At 45.2% G+C, this 19897-nt stretch overlaps 1 protein-coding gene across 1 annotated transcript in view; it reads right to left on the bottom strand.

Moving 5' to 3' along the window:
- Positions 1–19897, bottom strand: part of LOC142027639 (membrane-anchored junction protein-like) — a 300152-nt gene that overhangs the window by 210122 nt on the left and 70133 nt on the right.

The following is a 19897-nucleotide window of genomic DNA, read 5'->3' as shown; positions in this document are numbered from 1 at the left end:
TCATGCGTTGTCGCCTTTGGGTGAGTCGTGGTGCCACATCCCGTGGCTGGGTGGGAGAGGTTCCCAACCGTGCCCAGAAGAGAAGGGCAAAAGTCCTGCTCTGGCAGGACACAGGGAGCCAGGGCTTGGGCAGAGTCCCTGTCCTGCCCCATGGGGCTTCTTCGTCCTGCCCCTCTGTCCTTCCCCACGGCGCAGGGCTACACACAAACACGCCTCTGCCCACGGGCTTTGAAGCAGCGGGGCCTGACGCTGGTTCTCCTCTCTTTCTGCAGCTCCCAGGCGCTGAAGGAGCTGTGGGTGGGCACGCTGCTGGGGTAAGCCAAAGGGGGATGCTCCAGGCGCAGCCTGATGGGAGAACACAGCTCCCCAGCTGGGGAGAGGTGCCCTCGCAGCTGCCAGGAGCTCTCGGGGAGAGCTGCCTGACAGGAGAGAAGGGGCAGCTCGGGGCTCAGCCAGCTCTCTCCCTGTCCCTTCCCGGTCCACAGGACACCAGAAGGAGCAAAGCAAGCCCGGGTGACCCATCTCCCCTCCCTCAAACCCCTGGAGAAGCAGCTGAGCCGCCGCCACGCCGTGAGTGTCTCCCCAATCTGGGCTCTGTCCCCGAGCCCTGGCCCTCCAGCCGAGCAAGCGGCAGAGGCATCGCTGCTCACCTTCCTCCGCTCCTTCTCTCTTGCCCAGTGGAGGACATTCAGCGCCGGGAGCCTGGAGAGGCTGATCGAGGGCCAGGCAGAGGTGAGAACGGCTGCCTTTCGCCCACCTCTGGCTGTGCCGGCATGTGCGGCAAGTGGGGAGAGGTTGTGGGGAGGGTCTCATGGTGCCACTCGGGGAGTGGAGAGGGTTGGGGAGCCACCAGGAATGCCAGCACATCCTCACTGGTGGCACTGGGGGGAATCCTGCCATGCAGGGCAGAGAGCCCCACAGGGCACAGGGTCCCAGCTCTGCTGAGCTCAGGCTGCCGGTGCCGGGCGGCAGCTCGCCGGCGGCCCTTTCTGCTGCGGGGATGCTCTCTAAGCGCAATCTCATTTTTGCAGGATCATCCCAAGCAAGGGCCACCGACAGCCCCATCTGGGAACAAGGGAGGCGGACTTTGCCGCTCACCAGGTGAGTTTTGGAAAGGAAGGCAACCTCCTGCGAATGGTTGAGCTGTGCTCACTTGTCCCTTGAGTGTCGCCATGCAGGTGCGGCACCCCAAGGCAGGACATCACCTGGACGAGCACAGACACCCGCTGGGCAGCGGCCGCTGGACGTGGTTCTGCGGGGACACGGAGCCTCTGCTGCTGCCCACGGCTTGGAGGAGGGCAGGGCGAGGGCTGGGACAGGCTGTCCCGGTGGCACGCCGGCTCTCAGGAGCCTGCGAGATGGAGCCGCTGAGCTGGAGCCGCGGTTCCAGCTGCTGGCTCCCTGCTCGTCCTCACTGCTCAGCACCGCGCTGCAGGCAGGGCAGGCTCCGGGAGCAGCGGCCTGGCAGTCTCCATTGACGGGATCTTGCTCTGTTTTCCTTTGCAGCAGGAGGAAACAGCAGGAGGAGCAGGAGGAGGATGGGGCTGCCCTGGCCCTTTGCTCTGCGGAGGACCCCGGCCGCTGCCCAGGCGCCAGGGCAGGCGGGCTCCGGCTGTGGCAGGGCGCTTTTTGGACAGCCCCTGGCAGCCCTCTGCGGGGAGGACGGCTCCCTGCCCCGGCCCATCCAGGTAAGCCAGCCTGGGCAGGGGGTCCCCAGCCCTCCCTCCCGCTGCTCCAGAGGGGACGTGGCTGTCCCCAGGAGCTCTGGGGATGGGGGATTGGGCTCTTCACCCCCAGACCATGCTTTGGGGGGCAAGGAGCAGGATGTGGGGCAGCGCTTTGGTCACTGCTGTTGGAAGGCAGCTTCTCAGCCAAGCAACTGTCCTCCTGCCCCTCCTGCAGGAGCTGCTGGCTGTCCTGCACCGGGAAGGACCATCGACGGAAGGGATATTCCGAAGAGCTGCCAGCGGAACGGAATTTCGGGAGCTGCGAGAGGCCATGGACCACGGCGCCGACGTCGACCTGGGCAGCCAGCCTGCGCTGCTGCTGGCCGTCATCTTGAAGGTGAGCGCTTCTGACCTGCAGCTGGAAGAGCTCCTGCCTGGCCTGGAGTGTTCAGAGGCTCACCTGGAGCCCCTGGCATTGCAGGACTTCCTCCGAAGCATCCCCGCCAAGCTCCTCGTGACAGACCTCTACGAGGACTGGATGGCGGCGATGCAGAAGAGCGGCAAGGAGGAGAAGATTGAAGAGCTGAAAGCGTAAGTGTGGGCAGCAGCCTGCCTGTTGAGGAGGGACTGGTAGAGGCCTGGGACTTGCCTGGAAAGGGACGGTCTCCTTAAAAAGCTGTGTCTTCTGACAGCTTGCTTTTGCTGGGGTGGGCTTAGATTTCGGGGGAAAGGGCATGGACAGGGAGCCTTCCCTGGCCTGGGCTTGGGGGAAATCAGGATCTAGGAAGGAACGCCGTGCTTCCTTCCTGAGGCACAGGAGCACTGACCGCTGGCTGAGAGCACCTGGAAATCTGTGCAACTCACCCACTGGCTCCCACCTGCCTTGGGCAAGCTTCGGGGATGGCTGTGGGCAACATCTGCTCTATTAACGTTGAGTTCCTGTTCCCTCAGGGTGGCCGAGAAGTTGCCTGGAGCCAACCTCCTCCTCCTCAAGCAGCTGCTGGCCCTCCTCCAGCACATCGGCCACAACGCCTCCACCAGCAGAATGACCGCCAGCAACCTGGCCATCTGCCTTGGGCCAAACCTCCTGAGCCCACCTAATGAGGACCTGCTCCCGCTCCAGGCCATGCTGGCGGTGACTGAGAAGGTACGCTGGATCGAGCAGCCGGCTGCAGCCTTGCCGGCCCATCAGAATTTGGCTGCTCAGAGGTCCCTGGTTTCCTCCTCTCCCCAACAAATGCTGGTGGGGTGGCTGCCTGCAAGAGCAGCCCCACAGCAACAGCCGTCTGCGCAGAGGCAAGGGTCAGCAGTGGGAAAGGCTGTGTGATACGTTTTTAGGCACCCGGGTTGAGACCAAGGCTTTGATGTGTGCAGGTGAACGTGCTGCTGCTGTTTATGATTGAAAACTTCAGTGACATCTTTGGGGAGGAGATGGATGGCCGCTCCTGTCCGTCAGCCAGGGAGTCACCAGCACCCACGGACGGAGCCACAGGTATGAGGAGGAACTGAGGGCTGTCACATGGTGGGGACTTGTGTTCCTGTTCCATACTGTGCTCCTGGTGGACACCTGTGCAAATGGAGGGAGCTGCGAGCACTCAAGACTTGACAGCAGTGCTTTCCTATTGTTAGGCTTCCCACGTGACCAGAGTGATGGTATTCATACAGTAAACATCACTGCTGACGTTCAGCATCTGCCCTTCTACGTGCACTTGCATCAGGGAGATGCTTTGCGAATGCTGCTCCTACCTCAGCATCATTTCTAGCAGGGCTGGGCATTGAGTTCTGTCTTTTAAGCCCTGCTTCTCCCATCACCTCTGTTTGGACACTGTCTATCGGGGCAGGAACACTTTGCTCTGCAAGATGAGCTGAAGCTCTGAGTTCAGAAACCTGCTGACAGAGATGTCCTTTTGCAAATCGTTTCCATTCAATGGAGGAGATGTGACAGAAAACAGGGCATCAGAGGGCCAAGAAGACAGCTGGTGTAAGGCTTTGGCTGGGTTTTGCTTTACCTGTTGTCCACTTCCAAGAAGTTACATTGCTGCACGTGCTTTTGCTTTCCAGAGCTGCCTTTGGAAGACCAAAGTGGCCCTGCAGGTGAAGCAGACGCAGAGGACCAGTCAAAAGCCTTCCTGGACACACCACCGTCTCTGCTTGTCCTCCCCAAAGAAGCAGGTGTAGATATGGCAGTGGAATCGGAAACAGGAGAGGTATGTCAGGTCGACAAACGCTGTGACGTTTCTCATGTATGAGAGTAGTTTCTGACAGGTCCAAGCAGCTGCTGTGCCTCTTCCAGGCATTAGATCCCTTGGGTGGTGGTGGGCGTTTTTTTCACTCTAGAACGATACATAAGAAAAACCAGAAAGGTTGTTTCAAATCTGCATTAGGCATGTACTTAATCAAACTAAATACCTACTAGAAGACAAATACAAAAAGGCAGATTTCAAAAGAAAAGGCTCCCACCTCAGAAGTTGGTATTGCTGCCAAATGAATAGCAGCAGAACTACATCTCGGGAGGGCAGAAGAAACCCCAGCAGAAAGAAATTGGCAAGCCTTTTCTTGCTCTCCTTTCCCAGCATTTCTCTGAGCTCTATCCTACCCTCAGAGGCCCCTCAGTCTGTGGTGCCCCAACCTGCAAGGAGCAGCCCGTCAGCTCCTTCTGCACATCAGGATGCCAGGGCTCGAATGTGCGGTGGCTGCTGCAGCCCCTGTGAGCCCTGAGCGGGATTGCAGGCTCCCAGCTGAATGGCCCTCACAAATTAACTGTGTCATACACCCGTGTGAAAACTGTGTTTGTAAGCAAGCTTTGAAGAAAGGACGTCATTCTTGCTACAGTCTAAAATACTCTGAAAGGGACAGCAAGGTCGTCAGTCTGCAGCTCTGTGAAAATTAAGGCTAAGTGCCGTGCAGGTTTGCCATCGCACTTTGTGAGACAATCCTGTTTGTTAGAATTTGCTCAGCTGAGCAGTCATGGGTGTAGTTGTCAACTTCAGAGGAGTTTGGCTAAGATCCTACTTCATCAGAGCTTCATGAAGTCTATTTTGGGACAGGGGACTGTGCAAAATGTGGATAATGCAAACCAACCAAAGGGATCTTATTTTAAGAGCTAAGTTAGCAATTTGGAAAAAAGTACCTTACTACTCCAGGCGTCTTGCTACCTGTTAAGTTCAACATTTCTGGTTCAGGTGCCTGTACCTTTGCCTCCAATAACCCCAGAGAGCACAGCAGAATTCCTGGTATGTCCAGAAGAACTGAAAAGTGTTTCAGAGGAAGAAAGGTAAAATGAGCTTTCTTTGGTTAAAGTAAGAACTGACTCCAGTGGATCGTGGCTTTACCTATCTAATTGCACTGTGGAATATAAAGGCTTGCAGGGTCTTCCAAGGAAAATGAAAACCGAAGAAACAGAAAGAGAAAACAGGCCTGTGGAGAGGAGAGTGAAAGCATACCAGAAGAGAAAAGGAGGAGGAGAGAAAAAGAGCTTTTGCTTATCAACAACTGAAAAAATCCAGGAAGGTCAAGAATCCTAGGTGTTTGTTTGACCCTTCTGTCCATCTTTCAAAACTCTGAAGACTGGTCTAAGTATATGAACTATTTCTATGATACACAAAGATGGCCCCAGAAAGGAAGCATGCACCTGCCTTCTGGAAAAAAAGTATGTCAGGAGGAGAATGCCGTTCCCAATTTTGCAGTTTTTGTTTTGTATTTATTGAAGTTCTGTTTGCTCAAGGGTAAGCGCACACCCTGGCAAGGTCATGAAAGTCCCAATTCTGAGCTATTTAACCTGCTACCTAAATAAAGACGCAAATGAAGTCTCACTTTTTTGTCTGTGTCAGTTGGCAATCCTCACACTGCCTTGTATTATCTGAATCCCAAATACACAGCAAGGATTTGTTCCAAGTCACTTTAGACTCTAAGATATTGGCACTTTTTTAAAAGGCCAAATTTCACCTGAGGTAAGTTAGAAGGGAAAAAAAATTCAAAAAAGAGAAGACAAATACATCTGGTCACTATACAGAAGGGCTCTAGTCTGGTGCCTTCACATTTTTTTCCATGCACAGCCCACTAGATAGCAAAGCCGTCTGGGATGTCTTAGGTGCAAACTGGTAAAACCAGACAGCTCAGCATGGTGTTTTGCAGAAAGAGTGACTGAAGTCCTGGAAGCAACACAATACCAGGCAGCTATGTTGCTCTGCCCAAGGGAGCGTGTTTTGCCTGCAAACTTGGGTTGCTTGGAAGGGACAAGGAGGGATGATGCTGTGCAGAGTTTGGAAATAACTATATCGTAGCTATCCAGGGGCTCCCTGTCGAGCCCTGTTGCGTAGCAAAGGGGCTCTGTAAACCTCTGTAAACTTACAGGTCTCTAAACAGGCTATTACCCACGTTGGTAAGGTGCCAAAGCAATCTCATAGTCAATGCCAGTGCTAGTTCTCTCCTCTGGGCTATAAACAATTCCTTCACAACTGTATTTCCTGAAGAAAGGGGAGCAAAATCATGCCTATTCTTGCCTTTATGGTTTTGTCAGTGCTTTCTGACTCTATCATTGTAGGTGCTGATATTCTGTTACTGATTGGATTTCCTGGCTGAGCCACTGGGCCTCCTGGGATCCTGCAGTTGATGTCCACAACAAAATTATATTTTTTATTCTTATGACTGTGTCTGCCGTATGATATTCTGGAATAGGTAGATTTTGTTTTGTGATGAATCCTAGTGGAGGAGTTTGGGATCATCCATCGTCCCAGAATCCCTCCTGGCAGGCATCAGGGATGTGTTCAGAGGCTTTATGAGTAAAACTAAAGCACTGAATCACAGAGAATAGTTGAGGTTGGAAGGCACCTCTGGAGCTCACCTAGTCCAAACCCCCTGCTCAAGCAGGACCACCTAGAGCTGCTTGCCCAGGACCATGTCCAGATGTTTTCTGAATAACTCCAGGGAGGGAGACTCCACAACCTCTCTGGGCACCCTGTAAAAAAAAGTGTTTCCTAATGGTCAGAGGGAACCTCCTGTGTTTCAGTTTGTGCATCTTGCCCCATCACTGGGCACCAACAGAAAGAGTTTGGCTCTGTCTTCTTTACACCCTCCTTTCAGGTATTTACACACATGGATAAGCTCCACCCTGAGCCTTCTCTTCTCCGGGCTAAACAGTCCCAGCCCTCTCAGCCTTTCTTCACACGAGAGATGCTCCAGTCTCTTCATCATCTCAGTGGCCCTTAGGAGGTGATCCTTTCATACTAAGAAGCTTTCTCGGCCTCCTCTACCCTCCAGGGCTTTCACCCTTTAAATCCTCAAAATATTTGAATATTCAAAAGAGGCTTTTAAATCGCCTGGAAATTATCTCTAACTAAAGGAGAGTGTCAACAACAAATCAAAAAGCTAGACAAGCAGATGACTCAAATGGGTACAAAATGTTCTCTCTGGTCTATCTTTTTACTGCATTAAGAACAAACTTGCAAATTTAAACCCCTCATGACTGAGGCAATATTCCTGTTTCAGATTTTTTTTTACTCAAAGCATTTACAAATTCCTCAAGGATATTACATGTAAGTCTAGAAAGGTAGGCATCATGCTACTATTTCACTACTTGATGGTAATAAATATAAGACATCATATTTTCCAGGGATGTAAGCTTATTTGTATTAGTAAGAAAAGGGAGAAATTCAATGTATTTTCTCCCTGGTACCTCCACTAACATTCCTGCATCTTTCCAAATAACTCCATACCAGTATGCTATATAGGAGAATCACTGATGGGGACTTTGTCATGTCAAGGTACAGGGGTTGGTTTTTTTCTGCTGACTGTATCTCAGCACCCTCAGGAGACAAAGGACTGCATCACGTAAGCCTGAACCAAACACGATACTGAAACATCTATCTTGTGACTCAAATGGGAACACAGTGGCATATTTTGACTATTCTTAATTTACAAGAGGGTATCATTTTTACACACTAAAGACATCAAAGAGAGAATACAGAATGCAATAACAGGAAAGAAATAACAGGAAGAAACTAATAATGATAGTAATAATAATAACAATAATAGGATTGGAATATACAAAACAAGTGATGCACAATGCCATCGCTCACCACTTGCTGACTGATGCCCAGTTAGTTCCTGAGCTGTGATCCACCCCCAGCCAATTCCCCCCAGTTTATATACTGGGCATGACGTCACGTGGTAGGGAATACCCCCTCGGCCAGTTGGGGTCAGCAGTCCCAGCTGTGTCCCCTCCCAACTTCTTGTCCCCCTCCAGCCTTCTTGCTGGCTGGCCAGGAGAAAGAGAAAAATCTTTGACTCAGTCTAAACACTACTTAGCAACAACTAACAACATAAGTGTGTTATCAACATTATTCTCATACTAAATCCAAAACGTAACACTATACACCGGGGGGTATACGCTGGGGGGGTGCCCTGGGCTTTCCGGGGGGGAAGTGGCAGAGTGTCGGGTTCTGAGTGGTGAGCAGTTGCACTGTGCATCACTCCTTTTGTATATTTTTTTATCAGTACTGTTGTTGTTGTTGTAACTTTTCTTTTTGTGTTGTCCCAGTAAATTGTCCTTATCTCAACCCACAAGGTTCCATTTTTGGGGGGCCACCACCCCAGCCCACTCCCCATTTGTATACTGGGCATGATATCACATAGTATGGAATAGCTCCTTGGTTAGTTCAGGTTAGCTGTCCTGGCTGTGCCCCATCCAGGTTCCTGTGAAAATTAACTCTATCCCAGCTGAACCCAGGACAAAGATCATATGCGCCTGTATTTTTTTATGATTCAGCACTCCTCAGAGCTGAAATTAATCTCCTACTGCACAGCATTAAACCACCCAAAACAGCAGAAGGTGCGGTATTGCACGTCAGAATACTGCTAAAACTACGATTCAGAGGACGGCCTTAAGCAAGTCTGACTTGGAGAGATTCTACGTACTCCAACATGCTACTGTGAAAAAATTTAACACATATGAATACTTTGGGGTTTGTTTGGGTTTGCGGTTGTTTTGTTTTGTTTTAAATAAAAACAACAAGCAGCATCATGTTGGCAAAATCAACTCCTCATGGACTGTTCTGGATGGTTTGCTATTTACGCTGCATCAGTCCTTTGCCTTAACTCACATGTTATTATTCACATACTAAGGCTACAGTGCAATAAAACATGCGAAAAATACTATGAACAACTTTAAAATAATTTCAAGCTACAGCTAAAGGAATCTGCACGAGATGATGACAATTACCCAAACCCCTCCAAATATTATGGGACAATAGAGAAAATACATTTCTTCTGGGAAACTAACATAACATGCAAGGAAGAAATACAGCAACAAATATGGATAATATAAATACTTTAAAAGAAAAGCTATTAACCCTCCCCTGTAATTATTACTTAGAAGAAGAAAATGCTAATTTAAAACTGAAGAAAAAAACATGTTTCTGTAGCATTTACAGTGAACACACATTTCCAGTATAGATATAATTTGAGAAATTTATTTCATGGTATTAAGATTAAAGTAGGTTTATATTATCATATATTATTATTCTTTTCAGAATATTTTCAGCAAACTTCTCGTACTCTAGCAATAAGCAGGGATTTCTTAAAATTAACAGCAAAATTTAAAATATTCATGATTTCAACTTTGATTCTGGGCACAGGCTTATAGAACGTTTTAATAACTACCATAAAACAACTATTGTTTGGTTTATACAGTGTAATCCATTACTTAGCAACATTTATCACATCTTCATCTAACAACTTTCTTTCCTACATAGAAAAACTAGTGAACTGTGGCCACTTCAATTTTATAAATTGGAACACAGCCAGAGTGCCGCAGTTCTGAAAGTGACATTATGGAAAGTGATAATCACTGAATGGTAAAGCTTCTGGTAAGAAAATTGTATTAAAAATACATAATCCACTGGATTATGAAATTTTCATATGGTTATCACATTTAGGGCTCCAAATTTTCAGGAAAGAGGAGGAAGAGAAAAAAAGAAAAAGCATACTTTTATTTGGAAATGACAACTTTTTCTTTGGGTCAGATTTGAGTAAGAATTTTTTCTTATGACAGAATCATATTATGAAAATAGGTATAAATACGTAATTTTTTGCCTTGGATTAGAAAATGTCTAAGAGATAAAACTTTTTTTCTTTTTTTTTTTTTTTAATTATAAAAATGAGGATCTGGATAGTGATATGAAGCTGGAGCCTGAAGTTTAAGTGCATTCCTGCAGCCCACAAAGGAGAAGAGAGAAAATGCTGAATCTTGGATTAGGCAATGGTTTGTCCAAAAGGCAATGGATCAGGGAAATAATAGTAATAATTTTGGTGACCATCATAACATGACAATTAACCTGCATGATTTTTTTATGATGGAGGTTGAGTTTATGCACTATTAGAGGACATAAAACCATACACCATATTTTTACAGTTGGGTAAACAAAAGAAGTTTAATCCTCCAAAAACTTAGAAGGACGTAGAAGAGGACAGAGACTGAGCCTGACTCTCTTCAACTGAGCCAACAGTTGCTATTAGGGCACTCATTAAAAATATGGAAGATTCATTCTGGCACCACATCAAATGTTACAAAGATGTAAATCTGTCTCTCAAACACTGTGCTGTTTTTCCATGAAAACATTTGAATGTTATCAGATCTGAAGTGGACTCAGATGTCCAAACCTCCCTATTTCTTGCAAAATGGAATTTCTGGGTTTTGGCTATTACTACTGATTGCACGAATTCCATTGACAATTTTGACAGAACTGACAGTCTTGAGAAACATTTCTATTGTGTACAAAGAGCATCTTCAAAGGGAAAATTACTCCACCAGACACGATTAATTTGCTTTAACATTATTCTCATACACTCTACTTTGTTTTTAACAAGAAAGCACAAGATACTTGATTCTGTTGTTAGAAGTAGCAGTAATTTCATTTCAAAACAAAGATCAATGTATTTAAATTTCTGCACAATTCATTCTAAACTAAGAATATTTATCTTGGCAAAATTGCCTCATAAAGAAAGGCACACTGTAATTTAACTGCCTCGGATCAAATGAAGCTAGTGACAACACCATTCTTATTATAGTATGTTCCCATTTTATCTTAATCTGTTTCTAAGTAGGGACGAATTTATTAACCTCATCCAAATATTTCTCACTTCCAAGACATGACCATGCCTTAGTGTCAATTGAGAATGAAGCCAAATTTCCATACTTTTACCAAAGCTTTTAAAGCATCATGCCATAGCATATGTGCAGGTGCAGATTTGATACAGAATCCCATTTGCCACAGTTTTCTTAAACATAATCCTTAGTATTCAAGAGCTGCAAAAGTTGGATCATTCTCTAGTAGATTGTTTTTAATTCCTTGGCACAGCAGTGCAAAATATTGTGAATGTAAATACATTTCTATAGAGACATTCAGGTCATGTCAATTTTAATCACCACAGTTTCTAGTTACTATTAAAATCTCTATTATATCTGTATTTTTCTTATTATTGGTATTTCAAGCTAAAAGCAATTTATACTTCATTATTCTTAGACTCCTCAGGGCATATTTGGAAGATGTAGCATTCCATATAAATGTTTTATATGCATCATACAAAAATTTAAGTAAAGCATCTAATTTCACACTGAGTCACTGAATATAGGGTACAGGCATTTGACAACAGGGTCTTTACTTCCAGGTTATGAGTTTGAATTCAACGTGGGGCAGAAAAGATAAAGATATCACCAGGTGCTAAATTGTCCATGACTTGTATTAAATGAAGTTCACAGCTTTTAGAGTCAGTGGGGACTATTACGATTCTCAGGTCTGGCTCCAGATCCAGCACCGGCCACAAAGCTTTACAGAGCAATTTCTGCATAAAACCTACAAATTGTATGAGGTAAAAAAATTCATTTGGAAAGGCATTCTTCTTGGTTTACACTTCATCTGATGAAAAATGTACTCCACTGCAATGTCCCCTTCACTATCAAAAACGTGTCAGTGCCCATTTAGGTAACAGAATGTTACAAAACACATTAAAAAAAAAGAACAAAGCCTTTCAGCAGAGATAGCAACGTAATGGAATGTACTTGCCCTACGCAGATGGAGTAGTGCTCACAGAAAAAAAGTACTATTTGCGAATAAAACAGGATAAGAGAAGGAGAAAAGTACACAAGCAAAGGGGTCTGGAACCAAGTAAGTTGCAGAGAACCAGCTTCTTGGGCTTTATACACTTGTGTTAGACCTACCTCTTCCTGCCACATCTTATTAAAGAGAATATATTTATTTTGCTTTTCCGTTCAGCATTTGTTGTTGATTTTCTTTTCTTGTTACAGACAAACCATTGTATATTTTGCTAATGAAATATATTTCAAGTTGTATAGTTGAATCCCAGCCTATTAATCAACAATGTAGAAAGCTATCTTTTGACTGCCAAATAGAGCACAAACTGCTTGAAGTGTTTTATTTTAATGCTCTATAAGTAGAGGCTAATACTTCAGCTATATAAAATGAGCTATTGATATTTCAGTGCATTCCTATTTGGAGTGCAGAAAGCTTCGGATTTTTTCATTTGTATGTAATTAGGCTCTAATTTTTAATTATTTGCTCTACAAAGAAGGTAGAGAGTAGAGATACAAACATAAACTTTCTCCTGTATCCTTGTCATTTAATTACCATCATTTCACAGTCTAAAATACAAAGCTTTTCTCAACCACCTAATGAATGAGGTTCTTGTGTAATTGAATGCAGGGATATGACTGAAGAGCAGTAACTTCTGTGTCATTTAAAAATATTAGTGGAAAACAAAGTATGTGAGCTTTACGGAATAGGCAACACTAGTGAGCAGTATATTTAGAATATCTTTCCTCTCAGGACCAGGAAAAACAAAAAAAATGTTTTTACTCAGTAGATATGACATATGCTTATATCTGTAACACTTACTTGTTCACCCTACTGAATAAAGCTGTAAAAGTGCTTTTCTAGGTTTTCAAAGTTTTTGAAGTGCTTAATTCCAGCACCGGTAGAAGAGAGTAAAAAAGATTCCATCCTTCTTTGTGCACTATGATTTTGATTGATCACTTGCCAGTAAATTAACACTATACAAACCAGTGGACAGTAAAGGAATTGCATACATGGCGTTGAATGTACACTTTGAAAATGGTATTTTTCTTCTCCCCAACATTCTGAATGCTAATATATAGAAAATAAAATCTTAGCCTAAAGCTCCAGCCTCAGGCTGTGTCTTCAGAGACAATGATTACAATCTCTCTGTAAACTGAAAAATTTCAAATACAATTTTGAAGAAGAACAGAGAGACAGGAGAAGCTCAGTTTAAAGCTTCAAAGAATTTCTTGTTCAGTTAACTTACTTTTAACATATTTATTACTTTGGGGAGGAATTCATCTGCTGGATTTCAAATTTTCAAGCAGGATTTCCTACCTTTCTACATGATTTCCATTTTTTTCTCTCTACTAAGGGATTAAAACAAACCACTGCGGGGGTTTTTCCAATGGATTTTAGACTTAACTTTATTGCAAACAAATGTTACCAGTTATCCTCTCTATCCAGCTGGTTGGTTTTCTTCTTCTAGATTCCTAATATGCAGTCTCACAAACAAAAAAACCAAGATCCTTACTTGCTCCGCCCTAACTCTTACTATATGCTGCTGGTGCATCTGAATGAAAATATTTCACTGTATGAAAAACATATTTTTGACAAGCCAACAGCAATTTTTAAAAAAATTATAAATTCTCAGAATAGTAATTTATCCCACAGTTTGGATTTAAAAAATTGAGGCAGCCTGCAGTCTTTGGGGGAAGCCTTTCTGTGTAGAACAGCCCCTTAGTGTAACCTGGGCAGGGCTTGCCAGTGCTACTGTAACACAGATCAAAGCGAAGCCTGTCTCTCTCTCTGATTAGGTCTCAAATATGTTGTGTGACTTCTTGTTGCAAGCTTGTTAATGCATACAAGTTATCTTTCTGCTCGTTCAGTCTAAATGACTCTCAGTGAAATCTTTGCTGTTCCTTCCTGGTGCAGATGAACGTGGAGTGCCTTTTTCACAAATATTTGATATTCTTCCTCTCTGTGTGCTTCTGCAACTTATTCTCAGCAAGCCAAGCCCTGGGTTCAAGGCTTCCAACTGAACAACACTGCTTTTTGCTTTTCTGTTTAAGTCTAGTCCAGCTTTTGTTTTGAGAAGCTGCTTATCAAGGTCTTGTTGCTGTGCACAGTAAACCTCCCAGTGAACAGCTCTTGATGCTGTTCTCCGGATACCTGTTTGGTCTCAGTGCTGCCTCTTTTCTCACTGTCTCTTGCAGCAGTATCAGTGTGTCGTGATGTAAACCTCACTGTTCTGTCGCCTTGAAAATTCAGGTCTGTTTTTTTGTTGTTGTTGTTGTTGTTGTTGTTTTTTTAATGTGCAGAGTATATTGGAAGCCTTTGGTTAGTTTAGTCTCTGCTCCTGAGTGCTGTACATGCCTGTTTTGTGGCAATTGATGTAGGTGCCAGACATTTGACTTAGCTGGCTGCTTTTAAATTTTAATTTTTAAGCTGCACCGGTAGTGGACACTACACTCGTTAGCATTGCCCATAGCAAGGGCTGCATTAGCTTCATTGGTGTAGAAGCAAACACAAAATACTAAGTATTGGATGTATTTTTTCTGAAATTCTGGAAAGTAACTTGTTCTATTCTCCAACCTGGGTGAAAATGCAGAAAGAATGAAAGACAATAAAATCTGGATTTGGGGAAAACTTTTGTAATGTGTTGGTAGATTATAAAGGTAATAAAAGCTGCTTTGCCTGTACTGTGGAGGACTGATTCTCTTTAGTCTTCTATGAAAAATGCTTTTAAAAGAGTTGAATCTGGACTGGTAAGTGTGTCAAGGAGGAAAGAAAGAATCGCAACAACTGGTGTCTTAGCCTCTTGGCTGTAAAAGCAGTGTTCATTCCCCAGTCAGGGATACCTGTGCACAGAGTGGGTTAGTCTGAATCAGAGGACTTTCTCTGCAGTTTGGAGCTGGGTGATAATAGAAAGGTTGTGTGGCCTCTGGCTTATGCGCTAAACTCTCCTGGCTTGCTCGAAGAAGCAGAACATTTGGTCTGGCTCTGTTTCTGGAGCAGACTCCAAAACTGGAAAAAAAACCACCCCCAAAAAACAAAACAACAAACCAACCCTCCACCGTATCTTGAGGAATAGCCACGAAAGGTAAAGGTGGTATTGGTAAAGTGGTACAGAAGCAGTTTCTGAAATTTGCTCCTGTACCTGAAATACCTTTCTGGCAAAGCGGCGAAGAATTGATCTTGCCTTCCTCTGTAATGGTGTCTCTCCCTGTGAATCCTCTAGCTTGGTTGAGGAAACTATAAATAATGAAACGATGGGAGCAGGAAGGTAATAAGATATAAAGTACAGTAAGGAGCTTGATAATCTGATAGGGTTAATGTTAGTTACAAAGTGTAACCTGTGACTTATGGCATAGCAGGAGTGATCAGCCCAGGGCCTTGCGTTAATCCTTTAGGCAGTGCAGGTGCTGAGGGTTGCTGGTGGTTGGTGTTTGTATATATATGAGCTTCTTGGTGATTTCCAAAACACCTGTAAAAAAAACCCCTACAGTTTGGCTAGGTTGATACTTTTATTGTAAACCCATGCTTTCCAGTGTAAATAGAAACTCTTTTGAGTCCTGCTTTGGCCCAGAAGTGGTACTGCTGGAGCTGTGCTGGGCCACTGTTTGGCCGTGACTGTAAAATGAAATACGAACAAAGCCTGGGCCATCAGTGTAGCAGCTTCAGCTGCAAAGGAGGGGACTGAGCTGTTGTGGGAACACCAGTGAAGCTGATTACACTGAAAGGAGATTTTATCTTGGAGATAAAAGACAGTCCGGTGTTGGTGGCGTTTCTTGTTCCAGAGCTCTTGTTTTGCTCTACAGCAACCAGCTTTTTCAGCCTTTTACTGATGTTGTAATTAATCCGGCTGCAAATAGGACTGTTGGTTCTCAAATATTTTAAGGTTGTGGAGAGACTTTATTAGTAGTTTTCTGAATTCAGAGGAGCCTGTTTCTGGAGCTCTGTAGCCCATGTTAACTGGGCTGGGAAAAGGCGGTATTGCTTAAGGGGTATCTCTTGCTGCTGTTGTCTTTCAGTGCTGCTGGCTGCTGTTGGAAGCAGAAATTGCTGCAGAGCACTTTAATTACTTAAGTATAGAGAAACTTACCTGTTCACTTCTTTTTAAAATAAGCGCCATCCGGTTTGAGATCTTGCTTGCCTGGCTCCTACCTGTCTTTGGAGGTTTGTAGCCACTGAGTCATGTTTTGCCAGCTCTCACCTCTGCGTGATGGTGGTTTTGATGGTGGTACACCAGGCTGGCCTGGGAAAAGAGTGCGGGAAAGGCTGCAAAGTCTTGTGGCCGACTGACACCCTGGTGATCAGGAGTGCGTGATGCAAGGGCTTGCAGCCCCGTGACATGGCAGGCCACTGTGACTTCACAGATGTGTCCCTTGAGGTCAGCCTCTGATGCAAACCTGAGTGGGTAGGAGTTGTCTTTGCTCTCCAGTTTGAACCTCACTCTGGAGAGGCTCTCTCTCCAGAGAGGAAGCAGCAGGTGGTCCCTCTGTGGCTGACTGTCTGCCTCCTTTATCTTTGTACGAAAAAGCAAAGAAGCTGTGGTTTAGATACTGCAGTACCCTATGCCAGTTGGACTTTCAATGGAAAAAGAAAAGCCTTACGCCAAATGTAGATCAAGTAAGTCTATGTCTGTTTCTCTGCAGTAATTTCTCTTATTTTAATCTTAACGGTAGGGCCTCCAGTTCTTTAGGTTTTTGTCAACTCCTTATGTCTCCTATAAGGCAGAGCATGTGCTACTGGTTATTTTTAGCATGGAAAATTTTAAGAGCCCACGTGGTCCCATTTAGTTTTAACTGTGCCAACCTTGTCCAGTTCTCTTTCACCCAGATAGTATTTATTTCCTGAGTGCTGTATCACTAACTATAGGGTTTGTAGGGAGGCATCCCGGCCTTGCTGTTGAAGCTACATTTCCAATTTAGCTGCCTGCTCGTTTGCTCTGTGGTCCTTCAGGACAGCCTTTAATTCCAGCCTGGATTGCCACTGCTTTTGGGGTTTGGAAGTGTAACCTCTCCAGCGCTGGGGCGGAAGGGGAGCGGAGGAGGCAGGGACTGGCAGCAGTGTAGGGTATGTCCCTGCAGAGCACCGGGGCTCAGTCGCTTGGGACTTGTCTCTCTTCTTGTAGAGACTTGAAGCAGCTTGCCCCCAGAACAGACCTCCTTGTGTGTAGAAAGCCCTGAAAATCCGGAGCAAGTGCTTGCTGAAGTCTCCTCTCGAACCTTGAGAGTGAATTATCTGGCTTTTCTCTGAACCTCATGCTGCAAACATTTCTAACCTAATAAGGATGTGTATACTGAAGGGTTGTTTGTCCTGGCTAGGGAAACAAGGTGGCTTAAAACTGCTCTGGGACCCTAATGTGAACAAGTAGAATAAGTTGACTGTCCTTGGCGCTTTTTTTTTTTTTTTTTAAGGTAGGCAAGGGTGTGCGTTCATTCTTGTTCTCATCTCCCTGGTCTTTACCAGGAGCTTTCCATAAATCAAGTCAGGATAGAGATTTGGAGAGCTGACTGACCCCTACTCTCCCCTTGCTGTCTTAATCCCATCCTGACCTACCGTGGGGATTATTTAGCAAGTTGGAAAAGTCTCATGTCCTAGCTGCAGCTCTCTGGCCCTGCCTTGACAGAAGGTGTGACATTTAAACCGGATTCCTGACATGCTAGAAAGAAGTGGAAGTGGCTGGCGGTGCGGGGTGAGCGCATACAGTGTGCGAGCTCCGCGCTATTTTTGGTGCGGGACTGCATGGGGCCCTGCGTGTTGGGAAACGGCACTGGGGCATCCAGCCCTTCGCACTGGTTCTGGCTCTTACGAGCCGATCGTCTCCGGTCCAAAGCCTCCAGAGCTGCTGCGTTTCTCCAGCTGGCTCCTCCTGCCTGGAGAGTGCGAGGACTGTCGGGCCAGGCTCCCTCCAGTTTGGCAGTGTTTAAAGCCATGTGATTTGACAAGTTGCCACGTTCTGTTCTGCTGCTGGCAGGAGAATCGCAGGCTTTCTTCCCCCCATGTGTTTAAATGATCCTATTGCCCCTGCAGTCCTGAACTGGCTGTCAAATTGGCAGCGGAGAGCGGGTTTTGTCGCTCTTAAACGTGTTGGAAAAGGCACGTGGGCTTTAGGAGCTCTCCTGTGGAGGCAATGGAAGAGAAGTATGTGCTGCATCTTACAACCGTTTGGTTGAGCAGGTTAAAAATCAGTCATCTTCTAGGCATCACGTAAAAAGTGACATTGTGACCAGCGTATCGAAATCAGGCCAATGAAGTCTTCCCATCACGTTTACGTTAGGAGATGTTTGTTGGTGTTAGCTGTCCCCTAGCCGACCCGGTGCTTTAGGGTGTCTGCTGGCATCTTGTACAGACCCACCGCCTTTCATCCCTTTCTAGCTGATGGAAGGATGTGGAATTCCCATTTAACACGATCACTGATAGTATAATGCAGCTCTTGCTAAAATTAGTCAAATTAAAAACATGAAATTAAATGAGCTTCACAAGGAGCAGTCAGCTAATCCACCAGTCCCCACTGATCTAAATATCACAGAAGAGTGAAGATCTTTATCTTAAATTATATTAATGTTGAAAATGACTCTTAGAACTGTTTTGTCTGCCAGGCTTTGGGATAGGCCTGGCCCTCTGTGGGGCATCCTGCTACTGCCTTCCTGCGCTGCGGAATTGTGTGGGACTATTGTTTGTACAGTTGGTGCAACTTAATAGGGAATCGGATAATAATAGGGCTGTCTGTTTAATCAGGAAAGCTTGCTTGGAATGGACTTATGTGAGCTACTTTAATTTGAGTTTGTGGTACGCCTGCGAGACAGCTTGTAGGGTGGTTCTGCATTAATTATAACAACTTAAGCAGACAGCAGACGAGCACTCGCAGTGGCTCACAATGTGCCATTGTGCTGGAGAGCATAAATGTGAACCTTTTGTCTTGGGAATGTACAGACTTCACCCTTTCCATTTACCAAGTTCCAAAAACCAAACATCCAAATTATTGCTTAGGTTTGTTGGTTTTGGTTTTGGTTTTGGTTTTTTTTTTAAATTCCAAATCTCAGATGTTGCCGTTAACTGAAAGTTCATCCTCAGCAGTGAGCCCTGCTACCTGACTGTGTAAAGCCAGCTGGAAGTAACTTGGATTTAGAAGAAAGCAGCTATGAATGTCCAATTAACACACACTCAAGTTTTCTTTGTAGAACAACGTAAATACCTCTTTTGTGATATACTGGAGATATTACTGGATTTCTTAAGTCATGTCTGCAGCTGACCTTTGATTTGGGATTAAGCAAGAAATTTTCTAGTCCCTGTTTTTGCCAGTCATGTATTTACTTGCCTCGGTCGTTAGGACTCCGTGGTAAACAGTACAGAAGCAAGGCTGGCGTCTGAGCTAGCTTGGATAAAGTTGTGTATTTGCTCTTGTGGCATGGGAGGGTGTGGCTGGAGGAGGTGAGAAATCTGGAGAGAATATTAATTTTTCTGAGGCTTGGATGCTCGGTTTGAGCCTGAGGGAGGCATGTTTTTGTCCCTCGGCTAGAATGTAATCAGCTTGTCGTGAAAATCAAGGCCCTAAAGGAGAGTTGTATTTGGAAGCTGTGGTCAGGAGGCTTGCTCTGATAACAAGTTTTTTTCCGGTTGAGACAGACTAAGCATAGTTGACAGAATGACTTGATTGCCTTGTCTTGTCTCGGAAATATTATGCTTCTAAAGAGGAGCTAGATAATGCTCTTTTCCAGTGCGTGGTTCCCATTTCTAGGACTTTGCTATCTCCTGAAAACAATCTTTATTTTTGTTGCTCATTGGCAAAAACAGGCTCTTGAGGCCTGTTTGGAGAAAAATCTGTCATGTGTAAGCATCACCAGACATGTGATGTTTTGCTTTAATTCCTGCTCAGTGAAAATATAAACTGTAAGTGCTTTGCAGCAAGGCTGTTTTGGGGATGTGGGTAACTGTTTAGCTTTGTGTTCCAGCTGTAGACTTTCCTTAAGGAAAAGGAAAGGCATGTCAGCCCTGCCTCGGATAACCCAGGTGAGGCTTGTAAATGGAGGAGCATGACTGGGACATGAGTCTCGGCGGTGTGCAGGTGGGGAAGGGTGCACACACTTTCTAAGTCAGAGAGACAGCTTTCGACTCTGGAAAGTCAGAGAAGCAGCAGCTGTCAACATAGTA

The sequence above is a fragment of the Buteo buteo genome, unplaced genomic scaffold (genome assembly GCF_964188355.1).
Source record: "Buteo buteo unplaced genomic scaffold, bButBut1.hap1.1 HAP1_SCAFFOLD_45, whole genome shotgun sequence".
In the NCBI taxonomy this organism is placed as follows: domain Eukaryota; kingdom Metazoa; phylum Chordata; class Aves; order Accipitriformes; family Accipitridae; genus Buteo; species Buteo buteo.
Note: the sequence above shows the minus strand (reverse complement) of the source record. Positions and strands in the feature narration are given on the sequence as shown.